Raw genomic sequence first — 12,723 nt, forward strand, 5'->3', positions numbered from 1 at the left:
GGGGGAAGGTGATGGAGATGTTGGTGAAGATGACAGCCGTGTTGGTGTAGATCGCGGTGATGATGATGGCCCCCGGCGGCGTTCCGACGCCACCGGAAGCGAGGGGGAGAGAGCCCCCCTTCTTCTTCTTCCTTGACCTTCTCCCTAGATAGGAGAACGGTTTCCCCTCTTGTCCATGGTATCCATGGCGTGGGAGGGGCGAGAGCCCCTCCGAGATTGGATCTCTCTCTCTCTCTCTTTCTCTCTCTCTCTCTCTCTCTCTCTCTCTCTCTCTCTCTGTGTGTGTGTGTGTGTGTGTGTGTTTCCGCATTCCTAATTCTGCCCTTTCACCGTTTCTTGTATATCCGGAGATCCGTAACTCCGATTGGATTGAAAATTTCACCAAGATTTTTCTCTGAAAATTAGCTTTCTTGCAGCAAAAAAAGAGCATCAACCTCCTAACGGGGTGCCCACGAGGGTTAGGGGCGCGCCCACCCCCCTGGGGCACTCCCCCTGCCTCGTGGCCCTCTCGGGTACCGTCTCGCGTTGATTTTTCTTCGCAAAAATCATAAATATTCTAAAAATATTCTCCGTCCATTTTTATCCCGTTTGGACTCTGTTTGATATGGGGTTTCTGTGAAACATAAAACATGCAACAAACAAGAACTGGCACTGGGCACTAGATCAATATGTTAGTCCCAAAAATAGTATAAAAAGTGGCCAAAAGTATACGGAAGTTGAATAATATTGGCTTGGAACAATCAAAAATTATAGATACGACAGAGATGTATCAGCATCCCCAAGTTTAATTCCTGCTCGTCCTCGAGTAGGTAAATGATAAAAAAGATAATTTTTGATGTGGAATGCTACCTAGCATAATCTTGATCATGTAATCTAATCATGGCATGAATATTAAGACACGAGTGATTCAAAGCAATAGTCTATCATTTGACATAAAAATAATAATAGTCAGGCATCCCAACAAACAATCATGCCTTTCAAAATATCAATGCTTATAGAACGTTATGAAGGAAATATGCCCTAGAGGCAATAATAAAGTTATTATTTATTTCCTTATTTCATGATAATTGTTTATTATTCATGCTAGAATTGTATTAACCGGAAACATAATACATGTGTGAATACATAGACAAACATAGTGTCACTAGTATGCCTCTACTTGACTAGCTCGTTTATCAAAGATGGTTATGTTTCCTAGCCATGGACAAAAGAGTTGTCATTTGATTAACGGATCACATCATTAGGAGAATGATGTGATTGACTTGACCCATTCCGTTAGCTTAGCACTTGATCGTTTAGTATGTTGCTATTGCTTTCTTCATGACTTATACATGTTCCTATGACTATGAGATTATGCAACTCCCGTTTACCGGAGGAACACTTTGTGTGCTACCAAACGTCACAACGTAACTGGGTGATTATAAAGGAGCTCTACAGGTGTCTCCGAAGGTACATGTTGGGTTGGCGTATTTCGAGATTAGGATTTGTCACTCCGATTGTCGGAGAGGTATCTCTGGGCCCACTCGATAATGCACATCACTTAAGCCTTGCAAGCATTGCAACTAATGAGTTAGTTGTGAGATGATGTATTACGGAACAAGTAAAGAGACTTGCCGGTAACGAGATTGAACTAGGTATTGAGATACTGACGATCGTATCTCGGGCAAGTAACATACCGATGACAAAGGGAACAACGTATGTTGTTATGCGGTCTGACCGATAAAGATCTTCATAGAATATGTGGGAGCCAATATGAGCATCCAGGTTCCGTTATTGGTTATTGACCGGAGACTTGTCTCGGTCATGTCTACATTGTTCTCGGACCCGTAGGGTCCGCACGCTTAAGGTTTCGATGATAGTTATATTATGAGTTTATGAGTTTTGATGTACCGAAGGAGTTCGGAGTCCCGGATGAGATCGGGGACATGACGAGGAGTCTCGAAATGGTCGAGACATAAAGATCAATATATTGGACGACTATATTCGGACTTCGGAAAAGGTTTCGAGTGATTCGGGTATTTTTCGGAGTACCGGAGAGTTACGGGAATTTGTCGGGGAGTATATGGGCCTTATTGGGCCATACGGGAATAGAGGAGAGAGGCCAAAAGGAAGGAGGCCTGCGCCCCCCCTCTGGTCCGAATTGGACAAGGGGTGTAGCACCCTTTTCCTTCTTCCTCTCCCCCTCTTTCCCCTTCTCCTACTCCAACAAGGAAGGAGGGAGTCCTACTCCCGGTGGGAGTAGGACTCCCCTTGGCGCGCCCCCTCCTAGGCTGGCCGCCCCCTCCCCCTTTGCTCCTTTATATACGGGGGCAGGGGGGCACCTCTAGGCACAACAACAATTGATCCTTGAGATCTCTTAGCCGTGTGCGGTGCCCCCCTCCACCATAGTCCTCGATAATATTGTAGCGGTGCTTAGGCGAAGCCCTGCGACGGTACAACATCAAGATCGTCACCACGCCGTCGTGCTGACGGAACTCTTCCCCGACACTTTGCTGGATCGGAGTCCGGGGATCGTCATCGAGCTGAACGTGTGCTAGAACTCGGAGGTGCCGTAGTTTTGTTGCTTGATCGGTCGGGCCGTGAAAACGTACGACTACATCAACCGCGTTGTTATAGCGCTTCCGCTTTCGGTCTACGAGGGTACGTGGACACACTCTCCCCTCTCGTTGCTATGCGTCACCATGATCTTGCGTGTGCGTAGGAATTTTTTTTGAAATTACTACGTTCCCCAACAGTGGCATCCGAGCCTAGGTTTTATGCGTAGATGTCATATGCACGAGTAGAACACAAGTGAGTTGTGGGCGATATAAGTCATACTACTTACCAGCATGTCATACTTTGGTTTAGCGGTATTGTGAGATGAAGCGGCTTGGACCGACATTACCCGTACGCTTACACGATACTGGTTTCACTGCCACGAGCACTAGTTGCTTAAAGGTGACCGGCGGGTGTCTGTGTCTCTCACTTTAGTTGAACCGATTGTGGCTACGCCCGGTCCTTGCGAAGGTTAAAATAGCACCAACTTGACAAACTATCGTTGTGGTTTTGATGCGTAGGTAAGAACGGTTCTTGCTCAGCCCGTAGCAGCCACGTAAAATTTGCAACAACAAAGTAGAGGACGTCTAACTTGTTTTTGCAGGGCATGTTGTGATGTGATATGGTCAAGACATGATGCTAAATTTTATTGTATGAGATGATCATGTTTTGTAACCGAGTTATCGGCAACTGGCAGGAGCCATATGGTTGTGCTTTATTGTATGCAATGCAATCGCCCTGTAATGCTTTACTTTATCACTAAGCGGTAGCGATAGTCGTAGAAGCATAAGATTGGCGAGACGACAACGATGCTACGATGGAGATCAAGGTGTCGCACCGGTGACAATGGTGATCATGACGGTGCTTCGAAGATGGAGATCACAAGCACAAGATGATGATGGCCATATCATATCACTTATATTGATTGCATGTGATGTTTATCTTTTATGCATCGTATCTTGCTTTGATTGACGTAGCATTATAAGCTGATCCATCACTAAATTATCATAGTAAAAGTGTTCTCCCTGAGTATGCACCGTTGCGAAAGTTCTTCGTTCTAAGACACCATGTGATGATCGGGTGTGATAGGATCTACATTCAAATACAACGGGTGCAAAACAGTTGCACACGCGGAATACTCAGGTTAAACTTGACGAGCCTAGCATATAACAGATATGTCCTCGGAACACGGAGATCGAAAGGTCGAGCGTGAATCATATAGTAGATATGATTAACATAGTGATGTTCACCATTGAAACTACTCCATCTCACGTGATGATCGGACATGGTTTAGTTGACTTGGGTCACGTGATCACTTAGAGGATTAGAGGGATGTCTATCTAAGTGGGAGTTCTTTAGTAATATGATCAATTGAACTTGAATTTATCATGAACTTAGTCCTGGCAGTATGTTGTAGATCAATAGCTCGCGTTGTTGCTTCCCTATGTTTTATATGTGTTCCTAGAGAAAACTAAGTTGAAAGATGTTAGTAGCAATGATGCGGACTTGGTCCGTGATCTGAGGTTTATCCTCATTGCTGCACAGAAAGAATTATGTCCTTGATGCACCGCTAGGTGACGGACCTATTGCAGGAGCAGATGCAGACATTATGAACGTTTGGCTAGCTCAATATGATGACTACTTGATAGTTTTGTGCACCATACTTTATGGCTTAGAACCGGGATGCCAAAAACATTTTTGAAACGTCACGGAACATATGAGATGTTCCATGAGATGAAATTGGTATTTCAGACTCATGCCCGTGTCAAAAGGTATGAGACCTTTGACAAATACTTCGCCTAAAAGATGGAGGAGAATTGCTCAACTAGTGAGCAAGTACTTAGATAGTCTGGGTACTACAATCGCTTGAATCAAGTGAGAGTTAATCTTCCAGATAAGATAGTGATTGACCGAGTTCTCTAGTCACCATCACCAAGTTACTGGAACTTCGTGATGAACTATAATGCAAGGGATGATGAAAAATGATTCCCGAGCTCTTCGTGATGCAGAAATCGATGAAGGTAGAAATCAAGTAAAGAGCATCAAAGTGTTGATGATTGACAAGACCACTAGTTTCAAGAAAAGGGCAAAGGGAAAGAAAGGGAACTTCAAGTAGAATGACAAGCAAGTTGTCACTCCCGCGAAGAAGCCCAAAGCTGGACCAAAGCCTGAAACTGAGTGCTTACACTGCAAAGGAAATGGTCACTGGAAGCGGAAATGCCCTGAATATTTGGTGGATAAGAAGGATGGCAAAGTGAACAAGGGTATATTTGATATACAGGTTATTGATGTGTACCTTACTAGTGTTTATAGTAGCCCCTGAGTATTTGATACTTGTTCGGTTGCTAAAGATTAGTAACTCGAAACAGGAATTATAGAATAAACAGAGACTAGTTGAGGGTGAAGTGATGATGTATGTTGGAAGTGGTTCCAAGATTGATATGATCATCATCGTACACTCCCTATACTTTCGGGATTAGTGTTAAACCTAAATAAATGTTATTTTGCGTTTGCGTTAAGCATGAATATGATTTGATCATGTTTATTGCAATACAATTATTCATTTAAAGTCAGAGAATAATTGTTATTCTGTTTACATGAATAAAACCTTCAATGGTCATACACCCAATGAAAATAGTTTGTTGGATCTCGATCATAGTGATACACATAATCATAATATTGATGCCAAAAGATGCAAAGTTGATAATGATAGTGCAACTTATTTGTGGTACTGCTGTTTGGGTCATATCGGTGTAAAGCGCATGAAGAAACTCCATGCAGATGGACTTTTGGAATCAATTGATTATGAATCATTTGATGCTTGTGAACCGTGCCTTATGGGCAAGATGCCTAAAATTCCGTTCTTCGGAACAATGGAACGAGCTACTGATTTATTGGAAATAATACATACAGATGTATGCGATCCAATGAGTGTTGATGCTCGTGGCGAGTATCGTTATTTTCTGACCTTCATAGATGATTTGAGCAGATATGGGTATATCTACTTAATAAAACACAAGTCTGAAACATTTGAAATGTTCAAAGGAATTCAGAGTGAAGTGAAGAATCACCGTAACAAGAAAATAAAGTTTCTACGATCTGATCGTGGAGAAGAATATTTGAGTTACGAGTTTGGCCTTCATATAAAACAATGTGGAATAGTTTCACAGCTCACGCCACATGGAACACCACAGCGTTATGGTGTGTCCGAACATCGTAACCGCACTTTATTGGATATGGTGCGATCTATGATGTCTCTTATCGATTTACCACTATCATTATGGGGTTATGCATTAGAGGCAGTTGCATTCACTTTAAATAGGGCACCATCAAAATCCGTTGAGACGACACCTTATGAATTGAGGTTTGGCAAGAAACCAAAGTTGTCGTTTCTTAAAGCTTGGGGCTGCGATGCTTATGTGAAAAAGTTTCAACCTGATAAGCTCGAACCCAAATCGGAAAAGTGTGTCTTCATAGAATACCCAAAGGAAACTGTTGGGTAAACCTTCTATCACAGATCCGAAGGCAAAATCTTTGTTGCTAAGAATGGATCCTTTCTAGAGAATGAGTTTCTCTTGAAAGAAGTGAGTGGGAGGAAAGTAGAACTTGATGAGGTAATTGTACCTGCTCCCTTATTAGAAAGTAGTATATCGCAGAAACAGGTTTCTGTGACACCTACACCAATTAGTGAGGAAGATAATGATGATGATCATGAAACTTTAGATCAAGTTGTTACTGAACCTCGTAGATCAATCAGAGTAAGATACGCACCAGAGTGGCACAGTAATCCTGTTATGGAAGTCATGTTACTAGACCATGATGAACCTACGAACTATGAAGAAGCGATGGTGAGCCCAGATTCCGCAAAATGGCTTGAGGCCATGAAATCTAAGATGGGATCCATGTATGAGAACAAAGTGTGGACTTTGGTTGACTTGCCCGATGATCGGCAAGAAATTGAAAATAAATGGATCTTCAAGAAGAAGACTGACGCTGACGGTAATGTTACTGTCTACAAAGCTCGACTTGTCGCGAAAGGCTTTTGACAAGTTCAAGGGGTTGACTATGATGAGACCTTCTCACCCGTAGCGATGCTTAAGTCTGTCCGAATCATGTTAGCAATTGCCGCATTTTATGATTATGAAATATGGTAGATGGATGTCAAAACTGCATTCCTGAATGGTTTTCTAGAAGAAGAGTTGTATATGATGCAACCAGAAGGTTTTGTCGATCCGAAAGGTGCTAACAAAATGTGCAAGCTCCAGCGATCCATTAATGGACTGGTGCAAGCATCTCAGAGTTGGAATATACGCTTTGATGAGTTGATCAAAGCATATGGTTTATATACAGACTTTTGGAAAGGCCTGTATTTACAAGAAAGTGAGTGGGAGCACTACAACCTTTCTGATAAGTATATGTGAATGACATATTATTGATCGGAAATGATGTAGAATTTTCTGGAAAGCATAAAGGAGTGTTTGAAAGGAGTTTTTCAAAGAAAGACCTCAGTGAAGCTGCTTACACATTGAGCATCAAGATCTATAGAGATAGATCAAGGCGCTTGATAAGATTTTTCAATGAGTACATACCTTGATAAGATTTTGAAGTAGTTCAAAGTGGAACAGTCAAAGAAGGAGTTATTGCCTGTGTTGCAAGGTGTGAAGTTGAGTAAGACTCAAAACCCGACCATGGCAGAAAATAGAAAGAGAATGAAAAGTCATTCCCTATGCCTCAACCATAGGTTCTATAAAAGTATGCCATGCTATGGACTAGACCTATTGTATACTCTACCCTGGTTTGGCAAGGGAGTACAATAGTGATCTAGGAGTAGATCACTGGACATTGGTCAAAATTATCCTTAGTAGAATAAGGATATGTTTCTCGATTATGGAGGTGATAAAAGAGTTCATCATAAAAGTTACATCGGTGCAAACTTTTACACGTATCCAGATGACTCTAAGTCTCAATCTGGATACATATTGAAAGTGGGAGCAATTAGCTAGAGTAGCTCTGTGCGGAGCATTGAAGACATAGAATATTTGCAAAGTACATACGGCTCTGTATGTGACAGACCCGTTCTCTCGCGAGCAAAACATGATCATACCTTAGTACTCTTTGGGTGTTAATCACATAGCGACGTGAACTAGATTATTGACTCTAGTAAACCCTTTGGGTGTTGGTCACATGAAGATGTGAGCTATGGGTGTTAATCACATACAGATGTGAATATTTGTGTTAAATCACATGGTGATGTGAACTAGATTATTGACTCTAGTGCAAGTGGGAGACTGAAGGAAATATGCCCTAGAGGCAATAATAAAGTTATTATTTATTTCCTTATTTCATGATAAATGTTTATTATTCATGCTAGAATTGTATTAACCGGAAACATAATACATGTGTGAATACATAGACAAACATAGTGTCACTAGTATGCCTCTACTTGACTAGCTCGTTTATCAAAGATGGTTATGTTTCCTAGCCATGGACAAAAGAGTTGTCATTTGATTAACGGATCACATCATTAGGAGAATGATGTGATTGACTTGACCCATTCCGTTAGCTTAGCACTTGATCGTTTAGTATGTTGCTATTGCTTTCTTCATGACTTATACATGTTCCTATGACTATGAGATTATGCAACTCCCGTTTACCGGAGGAACACTTTGTGTGCTACCAAACGTCACAACGTAACTGGGTGATTATAAAGGAGCTCTACAGGTGTCTCCGAAGGTACATGTTGGGTTGGCGTATTTCGAGATTAGGATTTGTCACTCCGATTGTCGGAGAGGTATCTCTGGGCCCACTCGATAATGCACATCACTTAAGCCTTGCAAGCATTGCAACTAATGAGTTAGTTGTGAGATGATGTATTACGGAACGAGTAAAGAGACTTGCCGGTAACGAGATTGAACTAGGTATTGAGATACCGACGATCGAATCTCGGGCAAGTAACATACCGATGACAAAGGGAACAACGTATGTTGTTATGCGGTGTGACCGATAAAGATCTTCATAGAATATGTGGGAGCCAATATGAGCATCCAGGTTCCGCTATTGGTTATTGACCGGAGACATGTCTCGGTCATGTCTACATTGTTCTCGAACCCGTAGGGTCCGCATGCTTAAGGTTTCGCTGATAGTTATATTATGAGTTTATGAGTTTTGATGTACCGAAGGAGTTCGGAGTCCCTGATGAGATCGGGGACATGACGAGGAGTCTCGAAATGGTCGAGACGTAAAGATCGATATATTGGATGACTATATTCGGACTTCGGAAAAGGTTTCGAGTGATTCGGATATTTTTCGGAGTACCGGAGAGTTACGGGAATTCGTCGGGGAGTATATGGGCCTTATTGGGCCATACGGGAATAGAGGAGAGAGGCCAAAAGGAAGGAGGCATGCGCCCCCCCCTCTGGTCCGAATTGGACAAGGGGCGCAGCCCCCTTTTCCTTCTTCCTCTCCCCCTCTTTCCCCTTCTCCTACTCCAACAAGGAAGGAGGGAGTCTTACTCCCGGTGGGAGTAGGACTCCCCTTGGCGCGCCCCCTCCTAGGCCGGCCGCCCCTCCCCCTTTGCTCCTTTATATACGGGGGCAGGGGGGCACCTCTAGGCACAACAACAATTGATCCTTGAGATCTCTTAGCCGTGTGCGGTGTCCCCCTCCATCATAGTCCTCGATAATATTGTAGCGGTGCTTAGACAAAGCCCTGCGACGGTACAACATCAAGATCGTCACCACGCCATCGTGCTGACGGAACTCTTCCCCGACACTTTGCCGGATCGGAGTCCGGGGATCGTCATCGAGCTGAACGTGTGCTAGAACTCGGAGGTGCCGTAGTTTTGGTGCTTGATCGGTCAGGCCGTGAAGACGTACGACTACATCAACCGCGTTGTTACAACGCTTCCGCTTTCGGTCTACGAGGGTACGTGAACACACTCTCCCCTCTCGTTGCTATGCATCACCATGATCTTGCGTGTGCGTAGGATTTTTTTTGAAATTACTACGTTCCCCAACATGTTATCCCTACAAAATCATAGTCTTTTATGTTCCCTTTTCTTAACACAAGGTACCACTCATGCCTATCCCGTTGTCAGCCAAGCAATTGGTTCATACTTTTTAATGCGCTTCAGCTTTTTCAACCTTCACGCAATACATGAGCACAAGCCATGGATATAGCACTAGAATAGAGTATGATGGTGGAAGTTGTGTGGAGAAGACAAAAATGGAGAAAGTCTCACATCGACACGGCTAATCAACGGGCTATGGAGATGCCCATCAATTGATGTCAATGCGAGGAGTAGGGATTGCCATGCAACGGATGCACTAGAGCTATAAGTGTATGAAATCTCAAACTGAAAACTAAGTGGGTATGCATCCAACTTGCTTGCTCATGAAGACCTCGGGCATTTGAGGAAGCCCATCATCGGAATATACAAGCCAAGTTCTATAATGAAAATTCCCACTAGTATATGAAAGTGATAACTCAAGAGACTCTCTACATGAAGAACATGGTGCTATTTGAAGCACAAGTGTGGTAAAAGGATAGTAACATTGCCCCTTCTCTCTTTTTCTCTTTTTTTTGATGGGCTTCTTTGGCCTCTTTTTTATTTGGGCTTCTTTGGCCTCTTTTATTTTTCATAAAGTCCGGAGTCTCATCCCGACTTGTGGGGGAATCATAGTCTCCATCATCCTTTCTCACTGGGGCAATTCTCTAATAATGATGATCATCACACTTTTATTTACTTACAACTCAATATTACAATTCGATATCTAGAACAAAGATATGACTCTATATGAATGCCTTCGGCGGTGTACCGGGAGGTGCAATGGTCTAGCGTAGCAATGACAAAAAACGGACAAGCCATGAAAACATCATGCTATCTATCTTACGATCATGCAAAGCAATATGACAATGAATGCTCAAGTCATGTATATGATGATGATGGAAGTTGCATGGCAATATATCTCGGAATGGCTATGGAAATGCCATGATAGGTAGGTATGGTGGCTGTTTTGAGGAAGATATAAGGAGGCTTATGTGTGATAAAGCATATCATATCACGGGGTTTGGATGCACCCGCGAAGTTTGCACCAACTCTCGAGATGAGAAAGGGCAATGCACGGTACCGAAGAGGCTAGCAATGATGGAAGGGTGAGAGTGCGTATAATCCATGGACTCACATTAGTCATAAAGAACTCATATACTTATTGCAAAAGTTTATTATCCCTTGAAGCAAAGTACTACTACGCATGCTCCTAGGGGGGAGGTTGGTAGGAGTTAACCATTGCGCGCCCCCGACCTTCACGCAAAGATAAATAATCAAAATACAATGCGTGCCAATTTGGTTACATAGTTAGGAGACCATACGTGCATGCTTCGGGAATCACAAACCTTAACACCAATATCCTTACTAAACACAACCATTTACTAGAACCTCCCACATATTATCATCTCTATATCGCAAAACTATTGCAAGGAATTAAACATATCATATTCAGTGATCTACAAGTTTTATGTAGAATTTTATGACTAACCATGTGAATGACCAATTCCTGTCATCTCTCTAAATAGATATAAGTGAAACAAGAGAGTTTAATTATTTCTACAAAAGATATGCCCACGCTCTAACAAATGTAAGTGAAGCAAAAGAGCATTCTACAAATGGCGGTTTTCTATGTGAAGAGAAACAGGCAATCCAAACTTCAAATGATATAAGTGAAGCACATGAAGCATTCTATAAAGCCATACTCAAAAGATTTAAGTGAAGTACAATGAGAATTCTATAAATCAACCAAGGACTATCTCATACCAGCATGGTGCATAAAAGAAAAGTGAAAACTAAATGCAAAAGACGCTCCAAGATTTGCACATATCACATGAATGAAACGAATCCAAAAACATACCGATACTTGTTGAAGAAAGAGGGGATGCCTTCCAGGGCATCCCCAAGCTTAGACGCTTGAGTCTCCTTGAAAATTTACTTGGGGTGCCTTGGGCATCCCCAAGCTTGATCTCTTACCTCTCCTCCTTTTTCTCATATCGAGACCTCCTCGATCTTCGAACACTTCATCCACACAAAACTTCAACAGCAAACTCGGTAAGATCCGTTAGTATAATAAAGAAAATCACTACTCTAAGTACTGTTGCAAACCAATTCATATTTTATTTTTTCATTGTGTCTACTGTAATATAACTTTTCCATGGCTTAATCCACTGATAGAAATTGATAGTTTCATCAAAACAAGCAAACTATGCATCAAAAACAGAATCTGCCAAAAACAGAACAGTCTGTAGGAATCTGAACATTCACCATACTTATGGTACCCCAAAAATTCTGCCCAAATTAGGAAAAATGAAAAATTTGTATAGAAAGACAGTGCAAAAAGAATCAGAACTGTTTGAACTTCTAGTAAAACATGTAAAATCATGCACTACAGCCAAAGTTTCTGTCCTACACCGCACAAACCAACAAGCATTGTAAACATCCTAAAGGCAAACATTGGCACATTATTTTTATAATACAATGGAATTGTACAAGGGGATAATTATTTCTGATGAAAAGTTTCTATAATTAATATTCACAAAGTTTCCATGAGCATGAACAAAGTTCAAGGAGCTCCCCCACTTCAACAAATGCGTGTCTTTCTCACTTTCACTTTCCTTTTTGAAAAGTTTTGGGTTACCTTTTTTAATTTTTTGTTTTTAAACTTTATAAAAGCACTTAACAGAAACAAATGACTCTCTAAAACTTCTGGGTTGTCTCCCTGGCAGCGCTTTCTTTAAAGCCATTAAGCTAGGCATATAGTGCTCAAGTAATGAATCCACCCGAATCCCAAGGCATATCAAAGCCAATTTTAATTAACAATGATTTGTAATTTAGTAGTGAGCAAAAAGTAACATATATCATGCAACAACAAAGTCTAACTCTCTTCCTATGCATCGGCATGTCATAAAAGAACAATTCATGCACACCAAGTAAAGGCCAATGCATAGTATAAGCAGTTTCTTGCAATTCTATCATGTTGGAAATATAAAGAGGCGGAGATGTAGTTCCTCTCTCATAATAATTGCAAGTTGGAGCATCAAGCACATGCATATTATATCTATCAAAATCATCATGTGTAACAGTATAATGCAACACATCAACATAATCCTTAATAAGAGCAAACTTCTACGATATAGTGT

Source organism: Triticum dicoccoides, chromosome 7B, assembly GCF_002162155.2.
Source record: "Triticum dicoccoides isolate Atlit2015 ecotype Zavitan chromosome 7B, WEW_v2.0, whole genome shotgun sequence".
NCBI lineage: Eukaryota > Viridiplantae > Streptophyta > Magnoliopsida > Poales > Poaceae > Triticum > Triticum dicoccoides.